A 12,518-nucleotide genomic window follows, 5' to 3' on the forward strand; every position below is an offset into this window, starting at 1 on the left:
ACCCGGGAGCACAGGCCCGTAGAGGGAGACACCAGAGGCCACGGGTGTTTCACAGAAGCGGACTGTGATGTTCTCCTCCGCACGGGAAACCCGAGCGACTGAGGCCAGGAGCTCGACCCATCGATGGCCGAAAACGTGACCTCAGCAAACACCTGTCACCTGGGCGGTTCTGGCGGCCCTGAAAGCTCTTACTGTAGCTCTGGAGCAAGCAGTTCGAAGCTCGCACATGGGAAGGAGACGTAGAGATAAGCAAGGCCGACGTGACCGTGGCCGTCGGAGGCCGCCCTCCGGGGAGCACAGCCGCCCACCGGCCTCCTCTCCCACGCTGGGGCCGTCACAGAGTCCAACACCTCTTCCCGTCCCTCCTTTGTCCCTCCCCCCGCCCCCCCCCCCGGTCCTTCTGCTCCAAGGATGTTACCGGTGTCAGTTCAATGGGGTTGGCATATCAGCGACTCCAGAAAGCACGGGGGGGTGGGGTGCAGAGGATCAAGCAGGAGAAGTGAGAGGCCCCGCCCAGCGGATGGCCCAGCGCGCCTGTGCTCCTGCAGCGGCCTGGCCAGGGAACCTTCCTGCCAGGGCCGCCATGGCGGGGCCTCCCCGGGGGACAGGGGGACATCAGAAACACCCCCTCATCCTTCTTCCTTCTTCCACACCCACGAGGGCCTGGGACCTGGCTGTTTCCTGGGAGGAAGCACCCAACCGCCCCGGGCAGTCATGGCTTGTGTAGGGTGGGGGGGCGGGCAAGTGTCGGGTGGTGGCCCTAAGGACAGCCCTGAGAGCCAGAGGGCGCTCCGAGGACCACCGTCAGGGCACAGGGCCGGTGGCGGTGGCGGCGGCCGGCAGCCCCTCCTCACGAGCCCCCTCTTTGCCCTGAGATGAGCGCCTCTCTTGGCAGCGCCGGCTCTGAAGCAGCAGCGCCTTCCCGTATTTCTGAAAAGGTGAGTCTGAATCAACAGAGTCAAAGTGAAAAAGCCCGATGCCCACCCAGAATCACAGGCGGTTCCTTTCCGAGCGGCCTGAGGCCGCTATCCCGGCAGCACCAAGTGCACGCGTGCCTAACCGGGGTGACGACCGCCCGCCCTGGTCACGCGGAACGAGCCATTCCCGGGGGTGCCCAACACCCCCACAAGCTTCACGACTCCACGTATCTTTTTATTTTGTAAATGTACATCAACGTCCTCGTTTCGATGGCTGTGGACCCCTCGGCCGTGGGACTCATTTACCCACTACCCTGGTGTAGATGCAAGCTATTTCCAAGGTGGGGGACCAACTGTGTCCGGGGGCCCCACGGACGGCCTCCCACCGGGTCTCTGGGGTTTAAACAACACACACAAACTGAAGAAAAAATGCCACGTTTGTACAGCAGGATGCTGGTAACGACGCTGGCCTGCCTGTTTGCAAGCTGCTAACAGAGTGAATCTTAGAAGCCCTCATCACACAACACAAAATTTTTTGTGACTCTGTGGTGACGGCTCTTACCCAGACTCGTCATGATGATCGCTGCACGACACACGCAAACCCTGAACCGTCATGCTGTACGCCTGGCACTAGCATCATGTTACGTATCAATTACACATCAATCAAAATAAATACATAAATACCTAAAAACAACGCCTTTCCTCTCCTCTGACACACATGGGGGGTTTTCTGTCCAGTGCCGTCTCATTTCTTACCCACTTTACAGGTGCCAGGGAAAGACAGTAAAGGAGCCGACTACGGCATTTAACACACTGCAGAGAACCAGGGGACCGAGCACACTGTCCACCTCGTCCACCGGCTGACGCGAGCGCCCGGCCCAGCGTGTCTAATGTGGAGCTGGTACCCAGGACTCATTTGCCAAACGTGCATCTCCAATCTTCACGACTAAACCAAATAATTATGATTATTGGGCATAATCCGTACATCATTTCCATCCTACAGATGAGAAGAACGGAGGCCAACCCTATGGCAGCCCACCAAAGGCGCACGTCTGGACACGAACGCAGCCGACCTGAACCCACAACCGCTCCACGGACACGCGTTTTGTGCTCTACAAACCTCCCAGGCCATGGGCATGGTCCCAAATTTCAGATGGACGATGGGCAGGGAATGGACTCGTGACCCGTATCCTAACAGAAAAGGAGTGTGCCCCTTGTAATATCCTGCAGGTCAGGCAACCTTCATCACAAAACTTCTCCAAATGAACTTAAATTCTCCTTATGTGATAAGATGTGGGCCATTGATTTTTTTTTTCTTCTCTGATGAGCGAGGGTACACTAGAGGTACATTTTGGGGTTCTTTCCTTATACACTAAACGATGCTTGTTTTGAAGGGGGCAGGCACTAGGGGGGGGGGGACATGGGCCAAGCTTATAATCTATTTAAAATGCCTTAGGTCACAGACCTTTTTAATGAAACCCATAATTCCTGCCCAGAGAGAGTGCTTTCATTTTCAGATTGGTAGATTTTATTTTTGCAAATCTATCATATTGCGGTGAATTACACTGTACCTTAAAAAAAAAAAAAAAGAGGAAAGAAAGAAAAGGAAAAAAAATTGTTCCAAGTGAGAGCTAAGGCAATCTGCAATGTCTTTGTGTCTGGTCAGGGGGACCTTACAGATTTTCCTAACAACTTGACAAAACAGGTCAGGAGAACGCAGAAACTTCGGGGCACTCTTATTTCATTTCTGATTCTTTTCATTTTTCAAAAATTAGCTGCCAATCTACACATTTTCGTGATTATTCCACAGAGTACTGCTGGCGCAAATAACAATGAAAAACAAGATTTCAACAGGACAGCAGGGAATCCAATTTGGCTTTCAGACTGCTCCCCCTCCCCCCTATTTAACTGAGCCACAGAACGCCTCCAGTGGTTTGTTCTACTGAGAACCTGCTTTCTGAGGGCAAATTAGCTCAGATGTGCAATTCTGTCCTCACCATTTTTTTTTTTTCTCCTAGGGGCAGAAACTGATATGCAAAAGAGGAAGGGTTGGAGGGAACTGAGGAAGCCTTTTCAAAATATAGCTAAAAGCTATGCTGTTTGAAAACAGTCTCGGCAAAGAGATGTTTAAACACAGATGGAAAAGAACACCGGACTGTTGCTAAACGGCAGCGTGATGAGCCACCGGCCTCAAAGTGGAGTATTAAAGCAAGATTTGAGATACTGCATTCAACTTTTTTTTTTTTTTTAAAGAGAAAGTAGAGTTAGAGACAGATCTCCGTGCTCGTACATCTACCCTCGGAACAGGTGCAAGAGCAGCATTTCCAGGGCCCCGGGATGGTCCTGGCGAAGCAGAGGAAAGACTTCTCAGTAAAGGCCACCCTGCCTCTAGACCACAGTCTCCCCAACCATCAGTAAGTACTGTTTGTGTGGCAACCATGGCAGAGACACACATGCCCCAAATTTACATACACTGTTACAGGACTTTTCCTGATTTTGACTGTCATCGTGGGCCACTTCCTAAGCAGCTTCCTCAAATATAAATGGCTTTTTAGACCTCACTTCATTACTGAAGTAAAAAAAAAAAAAAAATCTAAGTTTAGAATCATCTCCTTCTACCCTCTTCCCGGTTTCAGAAGATCTTCATGCATGGCCGGCGACCGTGCAACAAAAATGAGACTGACATCTTGAAAAATATAGATATAAACTGCCCCCCAAATAATGATGGACACGGATATTCCCAGAAGTGCTGATGTTTTGTCGTTCATTATTATAAAGTGAAGAGACAGGAGCCCGGGAACAATCTTGTGTTCCTATTTTTTTTTTCTTCAAGTTTTGTTTTCACTTTAAAAAAAAAAAAAAAGGATAAATACCAAGTTACAGTATTCAATAAGTGCTCTGCTCAGCAGGACAACGTGCGGTCCCCACAAAGAATCCCGTACCTTATCTTGCCTTCTTAGCAGTGACTTTACCTAACATATTAGCAGGTCATTTCAAGAGAACATGTGAAAGCTCAAAATTAAAACTAACCCTGCAAGTCCACTTGTTTTGTAGACACATAACATTCCCAGAAATGCACTTGTAGTGCTGAGACTTCTAACAAGGCCACCAGGCTCTTTTTGTTTTGTTTTGTTTTGTTTTTGTTTTTTGTTTTTTTTGTATAGGGAAATTTATTTATTTATTTATTTTTAAAATGCAGGGCTCATGTGAGTTTCCTTGGGAAAAAAAAATTTAATTTATTTAGACCCCAAGAAGAAAAATGATACAAGTCTTGACAGGCATGTCCGTTGTTCACAAATCCATACACATATGTGTCTTTCCAATATCAGAAGCCATGGCCGATTCGCCACGGAGAGCACCCTCCTAGGTACTGTAACCTTTTTTCCACTTTAGATCAACCTCTGTTGTCTGGTTGGTACTGAGACAAGATCTACAGATCTAGATCTGCACACACAGAGGAAGTGTGTCCCTGAGCAAACATGTCATGGGATCCATCGGTGCCCGGATATATCTACCTCTTACTCCTTGGAACGTAAAGGGCGGCTTGGGCCCAGGTCCTAAGGGTGGGGTTTCATCTTGGCTCCAGAGAGGGGGCTGTGGACACCTCGGTGACTGGTTCCCTCCACACTAAGGCCACATGGCTTCCGGGCTTACAGGAAACTCTCCCAGTAAGACTTGCCTTCTGAGCTCCCCGGTCCTGTGGGCAACACCCCCAGATCATCCACTAAAATCACTTAAAACAAGATAACCTCAGGAAAATCATTAAAAATCCTAATGCTCGCCTTTCTAAACGTGTGTTCCGAGAACACAGAATGTGGATTCACAAATCGGGTTCTTTGCATCCGAGCCCCCGAGCTCTTGGTAGCTTTAGAACTCTGGAATTCACCTTGTTCACCCAACCTCAAATGGTCCCACTAGGCCAAATCGAGCTGTTTTCGAGAAGTGTAAAAGGGAGAATAAAGGTACCAGCTACTTGGTAAGGATTCCTATGGCAATACACCAAATAATCACAGAGAAGAACACCACTTGATGATCTCAGCCGGCTCTTCAGCTGCAGCAAATTAGCAAGAAAAGTTATAGATTTCCGTTTTGCTCTGTGATAGAGCAGGAGCTCTGTCCCCGCTGGGCTGTGCCCCCAGCCCCGAGGGCTCCTGAAGACCAAACGCCCACCACAAGGAACAAGCAGCAAGGTCCCCGGGAATACCGACCCCAGCGGGTCCCGGCCCCCCCAGCGCGGCTGGGAGCTGGTCTCCAGTGCACCACCTTTAGCCTACAAAGTCCTTGTGCAGAGCCAGCGGGGGGGCGGCGGGGGAGTCATCAGCAGAACTTCACAGAAGCTTACAACTTCCTCATTTGGAGGGCCACAAAAATCGTCGTGTCTTTATTTATAACCTGGCAAAAATGCTCACGTCTGTCAGGCAGCAAAATATAGGAAAACACATTTTAAACGTGGCACCATCAGATGGTTCTGCAGCCTTCGGAGAAGAGATTAAATTATTTATTTTCGATGCTTCACCCTAAGTACAGTGCTGCTGCTGTTCAGCAAGTTTCATTTCTTTTACAAAAGCTCTGTCTGCTCCAAACGGAGTTGGAAACTCGTTACGTTCAGGGAAAACACGTACAACTCCAGGCAGGAGCAGGAAAACACGTGTGGAAAAGGGCTAGAAATTCCCAAGCCATTTTTAAATGGTAATGAATGGCCTTATCTCTCGCCACCTCAGATAATTAGCAGTGTGATTTTGGTTTAATGAAGTGGGATACACAATTTATCAATACGTGTTCGCCGTGGGTCTCTCTGAATATCATTTTAATTTTCCGCCCTCCACCAAACCCGGCACAGAAGAGGAAGGAAAGGTCACTTTTTCAGGCTAGAAAGTGGGGCTCGCACCAGGGGGTCACTGGCTCGCTCTCTGTGTGCATTAAAAGCCCAGGAGGACATTTCAGAGTGTCTCAGAAGTAGGCTCATGAAAGATCAATTCCTCATTTTCATTTCTCCTAAAGATCCTGGAGAAAACATTTCCCCCCTCTCCTGGGGGCTAAGGAGGTGTCTTCTGGTGCAATTTCATTTGCTCCAGCTTGGCCAGTGAAAAGCAGATTCCACAAGAAAAATTCACCCCAAACGGACCAATCGATATTCCTAGTGGGACTCTGAGCCATATCGTTCCATTTTAAGTAGTCTCAAACTAGCAGAAAACGCTTTAGAGGGCTGATAGCGGGATGATCTCCAAAATGGAGCATGAAACTCTATGTCAGGATGGATAAGAGCACTTAGAGATACTTTAGGCTCTTCTTTCTCCCTTGTTTTCATAGAGTCTCCCCACCACCACCAAAAAAAAAAAAAAAAAGAGAGAGAGACAGAGACAGAGACAGAAAAAGGAGGAAAGGGGGGAGGGAGGGCAGGGAAGGGCGATGAAGATGTTGGGTGCCCCCTTCCCATTCCCCTGCCTCGCACCCCCACCCCCCAGCCTAGAAGCTCTGCACCAAGTCCACGACCGCTCACTTTTGGCGCGAAACCGGCAGGAAGAGAGTCAGATTTCCTTCAGCAGTGAGCTGATTGCTGGAGAAAAATGAATCATTGCACACTTGAGTGAGAAAATATGAAGAAGGCAGTTTCCCACTAATTAGGGCCCGTTTTAGGCAATTCGTTAAGCAGTGGCCCCGCGCCACCAGCCATCAGGAGGTGGGGCACGGGACAACCCGAAAGCAGCGCGTGCAAATGGCACATAATGATGCTCTCCATCACCCCAGACAGGCGGCGGAGGGGTGCCGCTGGGCAGGGGCCGGGCCCCGGGAGGAGAGGCCACCAAGCCGGCGGCCGCCCCATCTACACAAGCCCAGCAGAGAAAGCGCATGGCACTCACCAGTGAACCTGTGCCTCCGGAGACCGTGGGGCGCTGCCTTTCCCACGCAAATCCCGCCCTCGGAGGAACTGGGGTCTTCAGACCCTGGGGCCTGGGGCCTTGCGCGCCGAGTCCCCTCCGCTAAGCCACCTGGGAGGGCCCCTGTTGCCCGGGTGGCAGGTCGGCTGGCCTCCTCCTCTGCCACCGCCTTCACACTCCACTGGGGCGGAGAAAGGTGGAACCATTTGCCAAATATGCAAAAAAGGAGGGAAGATAGTTTTCTCTCAGGAAAACATGGGCAGGAAGGGAGCCTGCACTTCCTGTGACCAAAACGGGTTCAGAGATTATGAGGACGTCTGATGGGAGAGGCTTGCGGTGGAGGCGGGGGCTCTCGTCGTCGTCGTCAACAGGAATTGTGAGTTCCCTAAAGGCCGATGTGGCCACGGGAGAGGGAACATAATAGGACCGGGCCGGTGCTGGGGAAGACGACAGGCCCCACCATGCCTGGGACTTTGGGTTTTCACCACTTTTAACAGTTGATCGCCAGGCGGGTCCCTCAAGGCACCTGTGGGTCCCGCCTGTTTACCACGGTAAACTCAGAGAAGGGACAAGAAGCCAATGGAAGGGAGCAGGCTGTGGCCCGTAGGTGAGGTCTCACGGGCGCCCTCCACCCGAGTGACCCCCAGCGACACACGGAAGCAGGGTGGGTCCTGCCCCCCTTCCCCCCCTCCTCTCCCCCCCACCCCCCGCGCAGAAACTTGTGCACAGTGTCTTTGTTTGGCTGTGTTCACGCTGTGGATGTGGTCACATCTGAAAAAGATTTGTCAGAAGAGCATCACACATTCACAAACGACGTCAAACAAAAGCCATTAAATAAATGGCGACGGGACAAGGATGGGAGTGTGTACCACGGGAGCTGCAGAGAGATCCCGGGGGTGAGGTTGTTCCTTACACCGCAAAGAGCACAATGGTAGCCTGGGTCCCCGAGACAAAACTGGTGTGAGGGTCCAGAAGACCCCACGGGGAAGCTGGGCAGGCTGGAGTCCCCTCTGGGGCACACAAGTCCCCGACCAGCCCCACGCCTGTCTCCCTCCCCATCTCAACTTTAAGTGTGTGTGTGTTTCACACTAATACTCTGAAACACAACCTCCCTGACACCTAGTGACCCGTGCACCTGTGCCCGGCATGAGCAAAACAAGGATCGGTGTCAAGGTGTAAACAAGATCAATGCTTCTCCTTTTGTAAGCCTGAGAGGATGGGTCACTTGTCACTTCTACATCTCGTGTTTTCGCCCGTGACACAGAACAACTGCACACACACATGCCTGATGGCTCCAAAAATACCAACGTACACACCCGGGCCAGGGAGTGGCCTCAACGGTTGGGGCGAGAGGTGCAGCGTCTCGTGGCCAGAAGCAGGAGCCACAGTCCCCAGACAGGCCTGTCGGGCTGGCACATCAAGGGCTGCCAGAGAACCCCAAAGGGGCTTGCTCTGGTCTCTGGGAGCTGGAGCCACTGCATGGATCTCCATCAGAATAAGGCCACAAAAACCAATACTTCTTTCATAGTGAAATTATTTCGTGATTACAGAGATTAGAGGAGGGGGAAAAACACACAAAGGCCACGAACTGGGGCCATCCTCGGCAGATTCGTGTCCACAGCACCAGGCAGACACCCAAAGTATTAGCACCATTTAGGTCTCAACTCAACAGTATTCATAGGAAAATCCATCCTGCTGTAGTGAAAGGCCCAAACCAGCCAACCAAACAGGACCTCGCCGGAGGGGCTTCTCTACTTGGGTCAGGTCAGTGGGATGTGACGACTCTCACCCTGCCCCCACGCCTCCCACTAGGCCGTCTGCATGCTCCGTGTGTGCGTGTGCACAGACTCCGAGAGCTTCTTTATTTCCTATATCAACGCATGCAGCACCTCGACAGATACACAGAGCACCTGTCCGTGTGGGGGTGAGGGCATCTGGTCGCCGGGCATGCCGTCGACAGGATGCACACTCACTGTGCGGCTTCGGGGGTCCCAAGTCGGACATCTGTGTTGACAATATGGGGCCATACGACCCGCACACGAAACACACCGATTCAAATCAAGGGGGGGAAATCCCCCCCCCCCCAAAGAACCATCATCCTCAAACTTTCAGGTCTCTAGCAAAGTGACCAGGACACAGCAGCCCCCAGAGCCGTGGGGCTTCAGACTTCATGCCTGGGGCATTCGCCAGGGTCTTAATTTCTCAACAAAAGAAATGGAGCCGAGGACAGCTGCAGCTTGTCCCCTCCGAGGAGACATGGACCAAGTTCCCAAAACAGTGAAACGCAGCCCAAGCACACTTTTATTGACGGGCCCGAACGCTCATCCCGTGAGACCTTGCTGGTGGGCTACTGCTGCTACCAGCCCTCTGCATTCGGGGGACGGGTCATGTTTTGAGATGCAGCCGCTCAATTAAAACCCCAGTGAATTACACCAACGAGCCAGCACGCCCGAGTTTCTAGAGCTCCTGCGTTCAACTATCACCATGAAACAAAAGGGGAAGCAAGCATGACCATTTAACTCAATCCTACATTCTGGCATCAGCTCTGCTGGACGTCAAGACTGGGAAGCACATTTTTTTTGCGGGGGGGCACATAAAAAAGGTATAAACATGTATGTTCCTGGAAAGTTTTGAAATCAGACACATTCTATCAAACCACAAGCGTATGGGATTTTAAAATGTGACATCATTATTTATATCTCTGACTACAAGTTATTTTTAAGCGTGTCCTATGATGTAAGCAGGTAATCTTCCTGTCTCGGATATTTGGCCCTGTGCACGTAGGAAATAAGCTGATTTGTCACCGAAACAATTCTGACACTCAATATGAAAAAAAGTCAACCAATTAATACTTTTAAAATTCCAAATTAAAGATGAGTCTCATTAGCCTCATCCAACATCCTCAAACAAAGAAACAAATTCACGAGGCTCCCACCATTTCCTGCCTCCTCCTGGCTCCTCTCAACTCGGAACCGAGTGAATCCATCCTTGCAACCATTTCGATTTCTGTCAAAGTTTAAATGTGGTCCAGGTGAAATATTTTCAACTTCCACGGAGGTTTCTCCTTGCAAACGGAAGTCGATCTGGCTAGGAAGCAGGTGTTCTTGCAGCAGCAGTTTGTCTCCCAAGTTGCAAACGAGGTCCCCGGGAGCTGAGACACAGGGTGGGGAGCAGGGTGGGAAGTGGGGAGCCTGCAACCAAGCTGCCCTGACTCGGCTCTGGGGCGGCTGCAGCCCCGAGCCTGTGTCCAAAAGCCACGCTTGTCCGGCCTCTACCTGCCCTGCCCGGTGCCTCCCAGTTAGATGAAAAAACAACAACAACAACAACAACAACAACAACAGAAAAAAAAAAAAAACCCAAGTCCGATTCCTTAGGAATCACCCAGGATCCCTGACGATTTTTAAAAAGATTTCACTGCCAAGGCAAGTCGCCTGTAACCTGGCCGCAGTCCCAGGGAGTTTGGAGCCCTAGCAGCCCAAATCGCAGTCCAACGAAGTCCTGCTAACTTTTCAAACCGGGACGATTCTGAATTTTGCAGAAAGCAAGCGAGTTCGGACCCCATCTAATTATCCGCACAGGAGAAGCTACGCGCTCTCAGCTCCGACATAAAGGAGAGCTCTTCCCCCCGGGCTCTGTGCAGCCTGACTTCCGCGGTCTCCAGGGCGCACAGCGGCGCAGATCTCACCGGGGCTGGGAGGTCCCCATCGTGGGGACAGCGCGAGGCTCACAGGCCCCCGCCGCCCGCCTGGCCCCGCGCTGCGGCCACCGCGCACGCTGGAGGCTCCGAGGGACAGAGGTCAACGCTGTCACCGGCCCCAGGAGGGAGGCCGGACCCAGGCTCCCCAGGCTCGCGGACCCTCCCGCCCGCCCTCTCCCCCGTGTCCCGCTCTACCGCCCCAGCCACCCGGCTGTCCCCCGCCGCTCCCTGGGAGAGCACTCACGTGGACGCGCGCGCCGCGCTGGCGGGGCTCCGAGGCCGGGCTGTGGCCGGGGCTCCCTCCGCCCCGCCGGGCTCGCCGCCTGCCAGGTGCCGCCGGGCTCGGCGGGGACGCACGGAGGTCGCCGCGGTCGCCGCCCCGGGCGCGGGCCGCGCATGCACTTGTTAGAGCGCGCGGCTAACTTGGCCGCCGGGGCTCTTCCCGGCTTCCTTTCACAATGACTTCCTGAAGTTGCTCACTCGCATTGTTCCCCATTTCTCCGCCGCCCGCCCCCCCACACCCACCCCCCACCCCTCCCGCGGGCTCCGACCCGCTTTCGCGCTCTCGCCGGCCGCTGCCCCGAGCGCACAGCGCCGCCCGCGGGCCGCGCACCTGGGCCCCTCCGCGCCGCGCCCCTGCGCCCCCGCGCCTCGCCACCTGCGGCCGCGCTCCAAAAACTTTGGGGAGCTGCGCACCTCAGGCCGCGGCTCCACCTGCCCGCAGCCGCCTCGGAGCACGCAGCCCGGGGGCGCACCGGGCGCTGGGGCGCGGGGGCGCAGGGCGCAGGGCGCAAGGGCGCGGGGCTCGGAGCGGGGCGCCCAGGGGGCGCGGACGGGGCCTGGGAGCGGGGCCCGGGTCCGAGCGCCCCGTCCGTCCCGCCCCGCCCCGCCCCGCCACCCGCGCGGTGCGGTCCGACCGCAACTCCCGGGCGGCGCGCAAACTTTGCCGGGGCGCGAGGCTGGCTCCCGGCCCCGGGCCGTACCTGCTGGCGCCGCCGGCTGCAGCCCGCTCGCCCGCGCAGGGCCCGCTCGGCGCGCCGCCGCCACCCCCGCGCGCAGCGCGCCCGGCCCTCCCCTCCCCGCCCCTGCCGCCGCGCTTCCTCATTCCAGCGCCGCATCGCGCCGCGGCCCCGCGCGCAGGTGGCAGGTGGCGGGGGGCTCCCTGCGCCCCGGGCCCGGGGGCGGCCTCGGCCGCGGGGCCCGCGTTGAGCCCCGGGGGCGCGGCGCGGGCGGGGCCTGGCGGTGGGGACGCGCCCCCCGGGCGCTGGGGCCGCGGGACCTCGGGAAGCACCTTCCCCGGCGTCGGGGCGCGCGGGGGTGGAGGGGCGCACTGCCCGCGAGCGGGGCCACCGGGCTCCCGGCTCCGGCTGCGACCCCGGGCGACGAGGGCCCACCCCGGGGGGTGGGAAAAGTTGATCCTCCGCAAGTGAGAGGAAGCTGCAGTGCATTTTCCCAGACAACCAATGGAATACCTCTCGCCTGTCTTCCCTCCCACCTGCTCAAGCAGAAGTTAGGATCGCGCCTCGCATCCTGGCCCGGCGCACACGCGGGTGCGAAGGCGCCGCTGCGGGGGGAGGCGGCACCGAGCAGCCCCGCGGCGGCTCCGCGGCTCCCCGCGCCTCACACCCCTCCCCGCGAGCCCCAGGCGCGCGTGGAAGGCGCGGGGGCTGAGACGGGATCGCGGCTCCCACAGCCGAGCCCTCCACGCCCGGGGCCAGGAGCCCCGCGATCCCATTGCCAGGCCCCACGGAGCGCGCACCGCGAGCAGGAGAGGGGCGCTTGCCCTGATGCCCTGATGCCCTGATTTTGCCCCTTGGGCGTCGGGGAAGGGTCGCGGGTGAGCGAGCCTCCCGCCCCGCCCCTGGAGACTCAGGCGGGCCTTCCAGGTGGAGACAGGGAACAGGTGGAAAAGGTCGTTGGCGCGCTGAGCGGGGCGGGGCTCGGCACCCCCGACCCGGGAAGCCTGCGGCCTGGTTGCGCCTGGTGCCATCCCGGGAGAAGTCCTCCCCGGCGGCCCCACGCGCG

At 55.7% G+C, this 12,518-nt stretch overlaps 1 protein-coding gene across 14 annotated transcripts in view; it reads right to left on the reverse strand.

The window, feature by feature from the left end:
* IKZF1 (IKAROS family zinc finger 1) overlaps nucleotides 1-11,538 on the reverse strand; it is a 91,630-nt gene extending 80,092 nt beyond the window's left edge. For 8 of the 14 annotated variants that reach the window (XM_072791737.1, XM_072791736.1, XM_072791734.1 and 5 more), the window contains exon 1: nucleotides 10,738-10,838. The gene's annotated coding sequence lies outside the window, so the exon portion shown is untranslated. Of the gene's footprint in view, nucleotides 1-6,778; nucleotides 7,196-10,737; nucleotides 10,840-11,476 lie in introns of those variants that run through there. The other 6 variants (XM_072791740.1, XM_072791733.1, XM_072791739.1 and 3 more) reach the window with 5 other exon arrangements.
* Nucleotides 11,539-12,518: the final 980 nt, after the last annotated feature.

The sequence above is a fragment of the Canis lupus genome, chromosome 21, assembly GCF_048164855.1.
Source record: "Canis lupus baileyi chromosome 21, mCanLup2.hap1, whole genome shotgun sequence".
NCBI lineage: Eukaryota > Metazoa > Chordata > Mammalia > Carnivora > Canidae > Canis > Canis lupus.